The sequence below is a fragment of the Chrysochloris asiatica genome, unplaced genomic scaffold, assembly GCF_000296735.1.
Source record: "Chrysochloris asiatica unplaced genomic scaffold, ChrAsi1.0 scaffold00234, whole genome shotgun sequence".
NCBI classification, from domain to species: Eukaryota; Metazoa; Chordata; class Mammalia; order Afrosoricida; family Chrysochloridae; genus Chrysochloris; species Chrysochloris asiatica.
The window spans coordinates 3,315,508-3,328,173 of NW_006408752.1; the positions used below are offsets into that span (position 1 = coordinate 3,315,508).

General features: G+C 40.9%; 1 protein-coding gene across 1 annotated transcript in view; it reads right to left on the reverse strand.

The window, feature by feature from the left end:
• SV2C (synaptic vesicle glycoprotein 2C) overlaps positions 1–12,666 on the reverse strand; it is a 351,290-nt gene that overhangs the window by 64,166 nt on the left and 274,458 nt on the right. The gene's annotated exons all lie outside the window — the stretch shown is intronic.

Here is a 12,666-nt window from a genome sequence, read left to right on the forward strand (position 1 = left end):
TGTATAGGCTTTCCAAGCAGCAACTGGTGAGTTTGAACTGCCATCCCTGATGTTCAAACTGACCTTGTGGTGCAGTGCTTTATTCCACAGTGGCACACGAGGACTCTTATAAGGAATATAGCTAGCTAAAATTCTCTTTGGAAAAATGGCTCAAAATTCCATTTTCTCAAGTGACCAACTACCCACTTCATTAGATGAATTTCTGGATTTACTCCTTCAGAAAGAAAATTGTGTCCCCACCACAGGTTACAGTTTAAAATGTAAACACTACATATGCAGAATGAAACATGAGTCCATGGCTAAAAACTAAAGCTGTCATACATCTAGTGACTTCATGAAACGGAACCAGGTGCAGCTGGACTGTCCCTGTGGATGATTCCTGCAGGGATTGCTCATTTCCTTCTCAATTTGTTATATATATATTTTTTTACAAAGCGAGGAGAAATGGTTAAATACATAAACACAGCCAGACAATAGAACATGATATAAAATGACTGTAAAAGAATGAAGTAGATCTTTCTAGATAGATGTGAAAATGTCTAAGTTATACTGCTCAGTGGGGAAAAAAAAGGCTCTTTTCAGGACAGTGTACATAATGGGAGTTTTATTTTGACAGAAACACAAATCTCATCATTATATAGAGAAAACAAGTGGGTAGAAAGGGCATTAAACTATTTACCATGGTTACTCAGGGTAACGGGTGGGAGCTCCCAGAGGGTTAATCACTTTCCACATTTGTTCTTCAATTTCTGAACTTTACACCACTTTATGTTGCCTTGAACTCAAAAAGAAAAGAATAATTTTTAAGATTCATAGATTTATTGAGATATGAAAACTGATGTAAGAATAGATAGGAGAAGACAATTGGAATTATGATTGTGAGAATATTTAGTATCCATATGTTTTTCTGAATGAAACTACTGTTAATTCTGATTGTGGTAAGTGAACACTGACACGCTAGTCATTGTGGACACCAATCAGAAAGAGTTACTTGGTGGGAAACAGAAGAATATACACAGACCTTTAATCTTTTAATCCATTGTTAAGTGCCATGGAGTTGGTTCTAACTCATAAGTGACCCTGTTTAGGGCTTCCAAGGTTTTCAATTTTTGCAGGAGCAGAAAACCTCATCTTTCTCCCACAGAGCAGCTGGTGGTCTAGAGCCACTGACCTTATGGTTCACAGTCTAGTGTTTATCCTATGGAGTCACCATGCTCCTTTAAACCATGTTGTTAAGTACCATGGAGTCAGTTTCGAATCACAGTGACCCTGTATAGGGTTTCTGAGGAGCAGCTGGTGAGTTTGAACCACCAACCTTACGGTTAGCAGTCCAGTGCTTTATTCTACAGCACCACACTAGGACTTTTTTTAATCCATAACCCTGCCATATACTAATTTTGGATTCTTGAGAGCAGAGGCCAGTTGCTTCTTGCACTACACTGTTGTCTATGTGATGCACAAAGAAATCACTATCAGAATAACTGGCAGGGATCTGCCCACAGCACATAATCATGCCTTCTCGAAGCGAGAGCCAATTGAACTGGATTTATATGTTCCAGGGGGAGGGTCCAGTGGTGAAATTTCAACTCACTGCAGGCCCAAGGAGCAAACTGATCTTTCCCGTTAGGTCCTTTTTTTCTGTTTCTCTGAGTTCTCTGTCCTGTCATGAGGAATGCACAAAGCAAGAGGTCAAAGTAGAAGGAAGTGACATTATACCTTAATTCCTTCGTCTGACTTGTGACGCTAATCACTCTCTCTCGAAGCAAATATCCCGGTGGCTTTTGTAACTCACAGAATTCATGGGCTTATTTTCCAAGGTAATTTATTCTCGAACATCTTCTGTGAGTCCTCCACATAGGAAAAGAACAAATGAGGTGACCTTTCCAGAATGAAGTTCTTGGTAATAGTGTGCAAGAGTGATTCAAGCATGGTCTTTTCCAAGCTCTACTGAGAGAACTGGAGTCCTGTGTGTGCTGTAGGATCAGCACTGGACTGGTAACCACAAGGTTAGCCGTTCAGACCCACCAGCTGCTTCTCGGAAACCTTATACAGAGTTGCTGTGCGTCAGAACTTACTCAATGGCACTTGACAACAACACTGAGAGAAATAGTGAGTCCAAGAGTTTGGAGAAAAGATGATAGCATAAGTGTGTTTGCGTGTAACTTAAATTTAAACTTAAAAAAACACAAACACTGGGATTTTCTTTTGTAGAAAGGCGATTATGCAGTATTTGTATTATGATGATTGTTGTTAAGTGCCATCGAGTTGATTCTGGCTCATAGCGACCCTGTACAGGGTTTCTGAGGAGCAGCTGGTGAGTTTGAACTGCTGACCTTGTGGTCCAATGCTACTTCTACAGCGCCATACCAGGAGTTCATTTTTTGAATTTTTATTCAGTTGAAATTTTGTCAGAGATATTTTGCTGTAAATATATGGCATGGTGTTATGGGTTAATATGCTAGACTGCAAAGTCATTTGAACTATAAGGTCGGCAGTTCAAGCTCACCAGCTGCTCCTTGGAAGTCCTATACAGGGTTACAATGGGTTGGAACCAACTCAACAGCACTTAACAACAACAACAACAGGAGCCCTGGTAGTATAGTGGGTTACAAATTGGGCTACTAGCTACAAGATCAGCAGTTTTATTAACAGCCACTCCTTCATTAAAAAGATGAGGCTTTCTGTTTCTATAAAGATTTACATCCTAAGAAACCCTAAACAGGTTGCTATGAGTCAAAACCAACTCCACAGCACACAACCACCAACACCACTACCACATGGCACTACAAAACAATCTATAAGACAGTCAAATTCGGACCACACACACATGAAATTTAGATCATAAATACATAAAAACCTGGTCTGTTGCTTTGTACATGCAAATTGTATATAGTCACATTTATTATCTTATAACATATATAAGCATACATTAACTTTGCTTCTATTTTACTCACATAGATGTTTATTTTAAATAATGTGTATGTGTTTATATTTTTATATAAACTTTTATATATAAGTTGATGCCCATGGGTAAATAATAAATGATGTGGGGGAGGTGAACAAATATATTTTGAGAAATTGGTTGTTCAATGTAGAAGTCTCACCTAACATGAAGGAGACCTGGGGTCATTTTCTAGTCAATCCAGCGCATACAAAAGGTTCGTTGAAAATTATTATCTTTTAATTCCATTTTTCCATGAACAGCCACCACCTGTCTGTCAGAAGGGGTTTGTAAATTGCTATAATGCTATATACAGGAGTTCTGGCATAGCGCTGTAGGATAAGCATTGGACTGCTAAGTGAAAGGTTGGAAGTTCAAACCCACCAGCCGCTCCTTAGAAACCTCATTCATGGTTGCTAAGAGTCAGAACCAACTCATGGGCACTTAACAATAACAGTAATGCTACACAGCTTTCAATGGAGATTTCAGATTACAATCAACTAAGAAGAAATATTTGGTGATCTTCTGAACACCAGCCAACGAGAACCTACATTAACAAGTAGTGACTGGGATCTGAAAAGCTTGCAAGATGCCATCTAAGATACGACAATTAGTCTCTCCTTGTCTGAAGCAAAAAATCATGAAAAAGAAATCAAAGACTCAAGGAAATAATTAGTCCAAAAAACAAATCGACCACATGAACCACAGTCTCCATTAGCCTGAGACCAGAAGAACAGAAAAACAAGATAATGCCTGACTATCAAATGCTCTGATCAAGATCACAATAGAAGGTCCAGGACAGAGAAAGGGCGAGAGGAAAAAAAACATCCAACAAAATTTCAAATCATAAAAAAGACCAGAGAGACTGGTAGAACCTCCGGGACTGTGGTCCTTCAAGCCTAAAAATTAACCCACTCCCTGTGTTAACTTTCAGTCTAATGATAGACAGGCCTTTTACCAGAATTAATAATACCAGGGACAAAAGTGCCCCTCAGTATAGTCAACCATACAAGATCCAAAGGGTAGCACTTGCCCCAAACACAGTTCATAAGGCAAGAAGGGGCAAGAAAGAAGGATGAATGAAAACGGGATACCCAAGAGTACCCAGGGAGGAAGAGTGCTGTCCCATTAAGGGGATTACAATCAGTCATGAAATAAATTGTTGAGTGGAAAATGAAATTGTTTTGTAAACTTTGACCCAAACCTAAAACAAAAAGTGAAAAAAAAAAAAAAATTGAGACGAAAGAAAGAAGAAATGAAAATCCTGTGGATCACAATGGAACATTGTCCAATTCCCAACTGATGGGATGACACAGAACCAGGCAGAACTTCATTCCCTTGTGCAAGAGGTTGTCATGAATCAGATGAACTTGAAAGTAGCCAACAATAACAACAGTCTTAGGAGACTGACAAGCTAACAAAAGTCAATATTGGAAATTCTTACTTTAGTCAGAACATTGGTTTCATAGACTCTAAAGCTCATTTCAAAGCTAAGATTCTCTCTGGTTCTAAGATCTTGTGTCTTGACCCAATGAGGCCACAAGAAAATCTCTCTTGAGTATAGATCCAGGGTAAGAAAGGGAATACTTTCAAAATCAAAACAAACAAGTTGCACATTGCAGTTGGTTACTCTGACACAAGAGGCCAAAGGTTGTACTTTGGACAAAATAAAATTGCTTGTTTCAAATATTAGCAACTCGGTCAGTTTACTTTCAAGGTGATGGTGTGCCATGGAGTCAGTTCTGACTCATAGAGACCCAGTATAGGGTTTCCAAGGCTGTAAGTCTTTACAGGAGCAGAAAGCCTCATCTTTCTCCAGTGAAGCAACCAGTAGACTCAAACTGCTGACCTTGAGGTTAGTAGCCCAGCTCAAGGTAGCTATTCTACAAATGATGGTGGTGGTGGTTATGTGCCATGGAGTCAGTTCCAACTATAGCAACCCTGGAAATTCTCATCTTTCTTCCTTAGATCTGCTGGTGGTTTCAAACTGCTGACTAAGATTGCCAGCCCAACTCATAACCAGAGCACCTTATTCTTAAAACATTCTTTAAAAAAGCAAACAAACATCAATGCTCTGTACAACTTTGTTGTTGTTGTTAGGTGCCATCGAGTTGGTACCGTCCCATAGCGACCTTATGCACAGCAGAACGAAACACTACCCGATCCTGGGCCAACCTCACTATTGTTGCCACACTTGAGTCCGTCAAAGCTGCCACTTGGCTAATACATCTTGTTGGGGGTCTTCTTCTTCTTCTCTGACCCTCCACCTTACAAAACATGTATATTTCATATCAAGTTTGCTTTTTATACAGTCTCAAAGAAATCTTATATATGATCAACACAAGCTCTGTTTCCACTCTCAAAAGATTTTTAATGCTAAGTCTAATGGAATCCATTCTTTGGTGAAAGATTCCCCACCCCCTACCCCGGGAGGGGAAAAGGAATAAAGAAGGGACTATAATATTTCTAATGTTATGACAACAGTGTCCCAGTGCTCTTTGTAGATGATGCTCAAAAATTCCATAGGTACGCCTCCACTAAATGTTGACCTATCTAACCTGCTTGTCATTTCTAACCCCAATTCTTGTCTATTGAGTCTGATCCAGAACAAATCATTAAACACTCAACAAATACAGCAGTTGCTTAGCTCATGACTCACGCTCAAAATGATCCTTAGAGTTCTGTCATTTATGTCCAAGAAATTCCAAGTTAATGGGCTACACAATACAGGCAACCAGAATGACCTGGGAGCTTTAGTTTCCTGTTCTTGTTTTTCAAATAAGGGGACTCCATACCCTCCCTCCAAATACTACACATACCAACTGCCTTCACATCAATTGCTCAAACCTTTCTCCTCTCCACCCCCCTGCTTCAGTGGAGGCCTTGTCATGTGATGCAGAGTCAAACTCTGATCCATAGGGCTTTCAAGACGGTGACCTTTTGGATCACCAGGCCTGTTTGTATCAGCACCTTACGCATAGACACAAACCACTAACTTCTTGGTTAGCCACCATGTCCTCTAACCTTGTGCAACATCCAGGATAGCCTACTCTAAGAAGAGTGGATAGAACTATGACGCTGGAGATGTTCCGTCTATCAGCCCCATAGTCAGATATTGCTCACTTGTATCCAGTGTAATCTCACAAAGAGAACATCCTGCAGATCAGCTCTAGTGCCAAGGCTTACGGTCACCAGATGCTTCACCAACAGACCCCAGCTCAAAAAATGACACTCCACCCTCCTCAGAGCCTTCCAAACCAGAAATGTGGGAGGCAACTTCTACTCTTATTACTAGCTAAATTTAGTCAATTATGGAAAATGCCATTTTGTTTTATTTCACCCAAATCTTTTTCTTCTTCATCTCCCCCTTTAGTAGACACCCTTGTCATCTCTGTCTGGATCCCCTAACAGGGCAGACATGAGGCTGTTGTTGTTGTTGTTAGGTGCCATCTAGTCAGTACCGACCCATAGAGACCTTATGCACAACAGAATGAAACATTGCCCGATTCTGGGTCAGCCTCATTATTGTTGTCACGCTTGAGCCCATTAATGCTGCCACTTCGCCAATCCATCTCGCTGGGGGTCTTCCTCTTTTTTTCTGATCCTCCTCGTGGGTTTGAAATGCCGATGTTGCTGCTAGCAGTCCAGCGCTTATCCTATAGTACCACACCAGGTCGCCTGATAGTGATTGATTATGTGCCAATCTACTCCTTGAAGGCAGGGTCCAGGTCATAATCATTTTTAGTCCAATGCTTGACAAAGAGTAGTCATTCAACAAATGCTTAGTTAATGAATCAATATGGAACCTATTGTTGGGTTCCGTTAAAATCAGGTATGGTCAACAGTGACCTCTTCGAAACATATCTTGTATGTTTCCTAGTTTCCAAATATATGTTTGGCTTTTTTTGGTAACTAATTCCTAACTTAATTTCATTGTGGTAAAAGCACATATTTGGCATGATTTAAGTTCTCTGAAATATGTTGGAACTTACTTATAGCACAGTATGTGGTCCATTTCTGTCAACATTCTGTGTGTGCTCAAAAGAATATATGTGTTACAGTTATTGGATATAGTTTCTCCACATGTTCATCATGTCAAATTTGTTTATAATTTAAAATCTTCTGTATATCATTATAGATGCTTTTCTACTTGTTTTAAATTGTTTTCTATGGAAAGATTAGTCCAAATAACATGATCCACTAAATCACTAGAAGTCAATGGAGTCTTGGTGAGGCCCAACAGGGTATGCACTGGACCACAAGGTCAATTTGAACTGCAAGGTGGCAGTTCAAGTCCACCAGCTGCTCCTTGGAAACCCTATACAGGGTTGCTAGCTATCAGTTGGAACCAACTTGATGGCACTTAACAACAACAATGGAAAATGCCTATTATATTCCTTTGTCAACACATCTCCTACTGTCTCAGTCTGTGGTAGCTTATTATCATTGACATAACAGGGGAAGAGAGGAAGAAAAGATATCTAAAATCATAATTACTTGAATTACCACTGAGGACACAAAATGGAGTAGTTCAACTTCTGAAAATTATGAAGATCTGAAAAACAAAAACCTTTCTATTGAGTAGCATGGAGTCCTGGTGTGGCGCTGTGAGCTAATGTGCTAGACTGAAAGGTCGGTTTGAACCGCGAAGTTGGTGGTTCAAGCTCACCAGCTGCTCCTCGGAAATCCTATATAGGGTCGCTCTCACTTGGAACCTACCTGAAGGCACTTAATAACAACAAAACATTGAGTAGCACAACAGAGTCATAAAATGCTTCAAATCTGCTGACCTGTACCCCTAAACAAACACAATCCAAGCTAGATATGTTGACTTTTCTGAAGTAACTGTTAGTTTTGCTTACTTTGTTTTAACACACATTATCACAAAGTCTTGGTGGGGCACTGTGGGCTAATGTGTCAGATTGCAAAGTTGTTTGACAAGGTTGGTGGTTCAAGCTCACCAGCTGCTCCTTGGAAACCCTATGCAGGGTCACTATGAGTTGGAACTTATTTGATGGCATTTAACAACAATAATCATGAACTTGTGACTTTTAATAAGTTGATGATAATCAAAGCCTTCCTAACAAGAATGAACTTGAAACATCTACCCAGGCTTTGCTGGTATGGTGAGTTTGGCTCCATTGTTTTTTCTTCACCTTTGCTTTTTCTTACCTGAGCATCTAATGTTTTCTCTCCCTGACAAGCAGATAGGGAAAGAAGTTCATCTTTGAGCAAATGTTTTTTCTGGTGGACAAACTTCATACTTCCAACATTCAAATTGAATTTCCTTTTTGGAAGAAAAGAAAACACCTCATAATAAATTGGTGTGGTGCTGCAGGACAAGCACTAGATTGTTAACTGCAACCACCAACTGCCCCTTGGAAACCCTATACAGTCTCATTATGAGTCAGAATGGACTTAACAGCATTTAACAACAACAATTCTAAGGGACACATCTTAAAAGCACGTCTTTAAAGCATGCTTCATTCACCTTGTCTGGAGATTAAACTTTGGAGCCCCAATCAGTTAAATTGTTGGCAGAAATCCAATTCACTTTTGCCCACCCCTGATTTATGGCCCTGCGGGAGACCTACAAATGCTATTTCTCCTCCTCATGCTCCTTTGTTTCAAAATGTCAGGCATCTACCCAGACTTAAAGTTCACCTTTGCTCTCTGGAAAGTCTGACGCCTAAGGTCATTAATCTTGGCCCAGAAATAAGTTCCTAGCTTCTCCGACTGTGGAAATGATTGGCGCTGGTGCATTCTGGGGAAGGGCTTTCTAGGACTACGGCGCCAGAAAAATCTAGCCCAGAGTGATGGAGTCTGGGACTGGTGCAGTAGTTTTCAGTCAATATCACCTTCTTTGGCTGCCACTTAGGAGAAATGATCCAATAACTCAGGGAGCTCGCAGTGACAAAGTTTCAGAGCACAGGCAGATGGATGCCCCAGGCAGAGGTGGGGATAAAACCAGCTTTGACGGCAAAGCTAGTTCCCAACACTTGCAGATTCATCTGTAGTCTCCTTAAGCCTCACAACAGTATACCCACTTGACCTACAGATTTGGTAAAAGACGGGAACCCTTTATTACCAACTGCAGGGTCCAAGAGGATCACAGGTGGAGTATATTCAAGGTTTGTTTCAGATTCCCAGAGTATGTAGCCCACTTCTACCTCAAGCATATCAACAACCCTGTTGCCCCCAAGCTAGGGCTGTCAGATAAAATACAGAATGTTGATGTTGTTAAGTGCCATCGAGTCAGTTCCGACCCATAGCGACCCTGTATAAGGTTTCCAAGGAACAGCTGGTGAGCTTGAACAGCCAACCTTGTGGCTCAAACCGACTTTGCACTGCAGCGCATGAATCAATAGCATTGCACCAGGATCCCTAAATACAGATTAGTAGTTTTAATTTTATTTAAGAATAAGAATGCCCCATTCCAGACAGCAGTGATACAATTCTGGTCTTCCATGTGGGAGACTTCAGTTCAATTCCTGGTCCATGAACCTCTTTTGTAACCATCAGCCATCTGTTAGTGGAAATTTGTGTGTTGCTGTGATACTTAACAGGTTTCCACAGAGATTCCCGACTAAGACATGAGGAAGAAGGACCTGGCAACCTATTAAAAAATTCAGTCAATGAAAACCCAGTGGATCCCACAGTCTACTCCCATTGAGCAAGAGGTCACCATGAGTTGAGGGCTGACTTAAGGTAGTAACAATAAAAACATGTCCCATGCAATATTCAGGATATAATTGTACTAAAGAGTGATGTGATGTTTATCTGAAATTCCAATTTAACTAGACATCCTGTCTTTATTTTACTAAATCTGGTTACTATATCCCAGGAGATATTTGACAATATCTGGAGATACTTTTCATTGGTCACAGTCTGAGGGAGAACAGGTTACAAGTAGCCTTTAGTAAGTAGAGGCCAGAGATAAAGCTGAGTATCTTACATCTTGAGCAACCCTGCTGTCAACCACTGTGCCCATCCACCTTCACAGGTGAGTCACTTTCTCAAAGGTAATACAACCAAGACTTGGGGATACTTTGAAATTTTGTTTTTAAACAGAGATTTGGAAACAGACTTTGAATATATCTCAGCTTTCTTTCCTGCATTAATGTGTTTCATTTTTATGTTACTGTTTGCTATTAAACTTTAAGATTAAATTTTTTCTTTTGCTATAAAATTTATTTATAGGGGCTGTTATTTTTTCACCATCCACTTTTAAATGTCACCAGCCGCTCCTCAGAAACCCTATACAGGGTCGTTATGAGTCATAAACAACTGGGTGGCACTTAACTTTTATATACACCCTGAAGAACAAGTAAACATTGCATACAATAAAAAGAGCAACAAAATCCCCACCCCCCGGGTTTTGGTAGAGTGTAACTTTCTGATAACACCTGCAGCTTATAAATGGTTATCAACATGAAAAAGGTAATAACCACATATTTCCTAAAATGTTTGTATTCTGGTTTCTGTAAGTGGAGTGGGGTGGGGCAGAGGTAGAAGAGCTTCTTTATACCTCTGATCCCACTTACATGAAATATCTAGAATAGGTAAATGCATAGAAACCATAGTTTATTAGTTGTTGCAAGGGAGTGGTTGTTATTGTTGTTAAGTGCTGTCGAGTCAGTTCTGACCCATAGCGACCCTGTATAGGGTTTCCGAGGAGCAGCTGGAAAGCTTGAACTGCTGACCTTGCAGTTCAAATGGCTTTGCAGTCTTGCACATTAACCCACAGCGCCACACCAGCACTCTGAGGGAGTGGTGAGAGGGGGGATAAAAAAGCATTGTTTAAGGAGTACTGAGTTTCTGTTAAGGGTGACGAAAATTTTGGAAATGTATAGTGATAAAGGTTGCACAATAAGGTAAATGTAATTAATGAAACTGATTGTACAAGGGGTGGGAAAAAATTCATGGGAAAATGGAAATGAAAAGATAATGGAATTTTCCCATGAACTTTTTGAAGACCCCATGTGCATAAAAGTGGCTGAAAGAGCAAATGTTTTGTTATATATACTTCATCACAATAAAATTGTTGTTGTGAAGTGCCATCGAGTCAGTTCTGACTTATACTGATATAGGGTTTCTGAGGAACAGCTGGTGGATTTGAACCACTGACCTTGTGGTTGGTAATACAGCGCATACCCTACAAATCTAATCCATGTTCTCCAGCTCAACTCTACTAATAAAAGAGATTTAAAAAGCAATAACAGACTTCGGTTTTGGCAGCAGCAGAGGCAGAGTGAGGTAGGACAGGCTGCATGGGGGAGGGACTGAAACCCTAGCGAAGTTGCTTTTATGGAACAGCACCAGAGCTCTGGATCTAACATAGGTGTAAGGTGTTGGTTTCCTGCACACACCAGTGGAAAAATCATGGTATAAAGGAAAATGCTGCAATTTAGGAATCGCATGAGACACAGGACTCCCTCTGCAGCCACCCCGCCCAGGCAGAGTTCAGAGGGTGGGGCTACAGCCAGACCAGCACAGGGAACTGGCGCTAAAAGCGGTGCAAAAGGAGGGGTGGGGGAATTCTACACATTTTTCCCTCCTCTTCCCTGTTGCACCTTCTTTGCCCAGCACAGATGCCTGCAGGCAGGTGGGTGCACACCCTCCCCCCCAAAAAAAGTCCAGCGTTGAGCCCACAGTTTTCCCACAGCACAGAGAGAAAGAGCCCTATTGGTCCCAAGGGCAAATTCTTTGGCAACGTCAGTCTCTGGGTCACAGCCCTAAAACTAACTTGTGCAGGACCCTTTACTCCGGCATATCAAGCAAGAAAAAATCAGGCCTGTCAGGCCTAACAGACAAACCATATGAACAATCTGTAAAACCCCAACATAAAAGGATGCAGCTCTCTCGAGAATTACACTGTGCACACGCAGATACATAACTGACCTTCAAAGACAAAAATAGTAAACAATCTTTCTCCCATTAACTTCTAAATATCTATCTATGCACCTCTACAGTGGTGACTAAAGGAGGGGCCTGAGCAAGAGGATACCCCCACCCACTGCTGGAGGCTTCTACTGTGCACGCACACTGCCTCTGTAGCAAGGTGACTGGCCAGTTGCCCACAGTTTTATTTTTGTTTCAAAGTGGTGGTTTTTGTCTCTGCTTTAACATTGTTTCTGCTTTAGGTTCTTTTGATCACTCATTTTTCTTGGAGGTGGGAGCTTTTTCTCCCTACATTACCCAGGAAGAGACAGAAATTGTGGCCATATAGTCAAACTACAAGCATACGCCATAATATTTCACCATTGAGACAAGAGCCAATAACAACTGCTAGCGTAGTGGTTACGAATCGGGCTGTGAACCGCAAGGTCAGCAGTTCGAAACTACCAGCGATTCCGCGGGAGAAAGATGAGGCATTCTACTCCCGTAAAGATTTACAGCCTCGGAAACCCTGTGCAGGGTTGCTATGAGTCAGAACCGACTCCATGGCACTTAACAACAACAACAACAAAGCATTACACACAAAAAGGGAAGCCTATCTCCTGATCATATCCACCCAGTAAGCTTAATAACACAGCAACAAACATCCATTTAATTATTAAAAACCCACGTAACTACTGAGAATGACCAAATAAAACACAACAAAAGATCTCAAAACATGTCCAAAAACAGAAAAGAGTAACTGAGACAAATGAGCTGGAGACAGACAAAAGCTCTCTAGAAGAGGAAGCGCAGATTTTGGATTTGCCTGAGAAGGAATTCGAAGA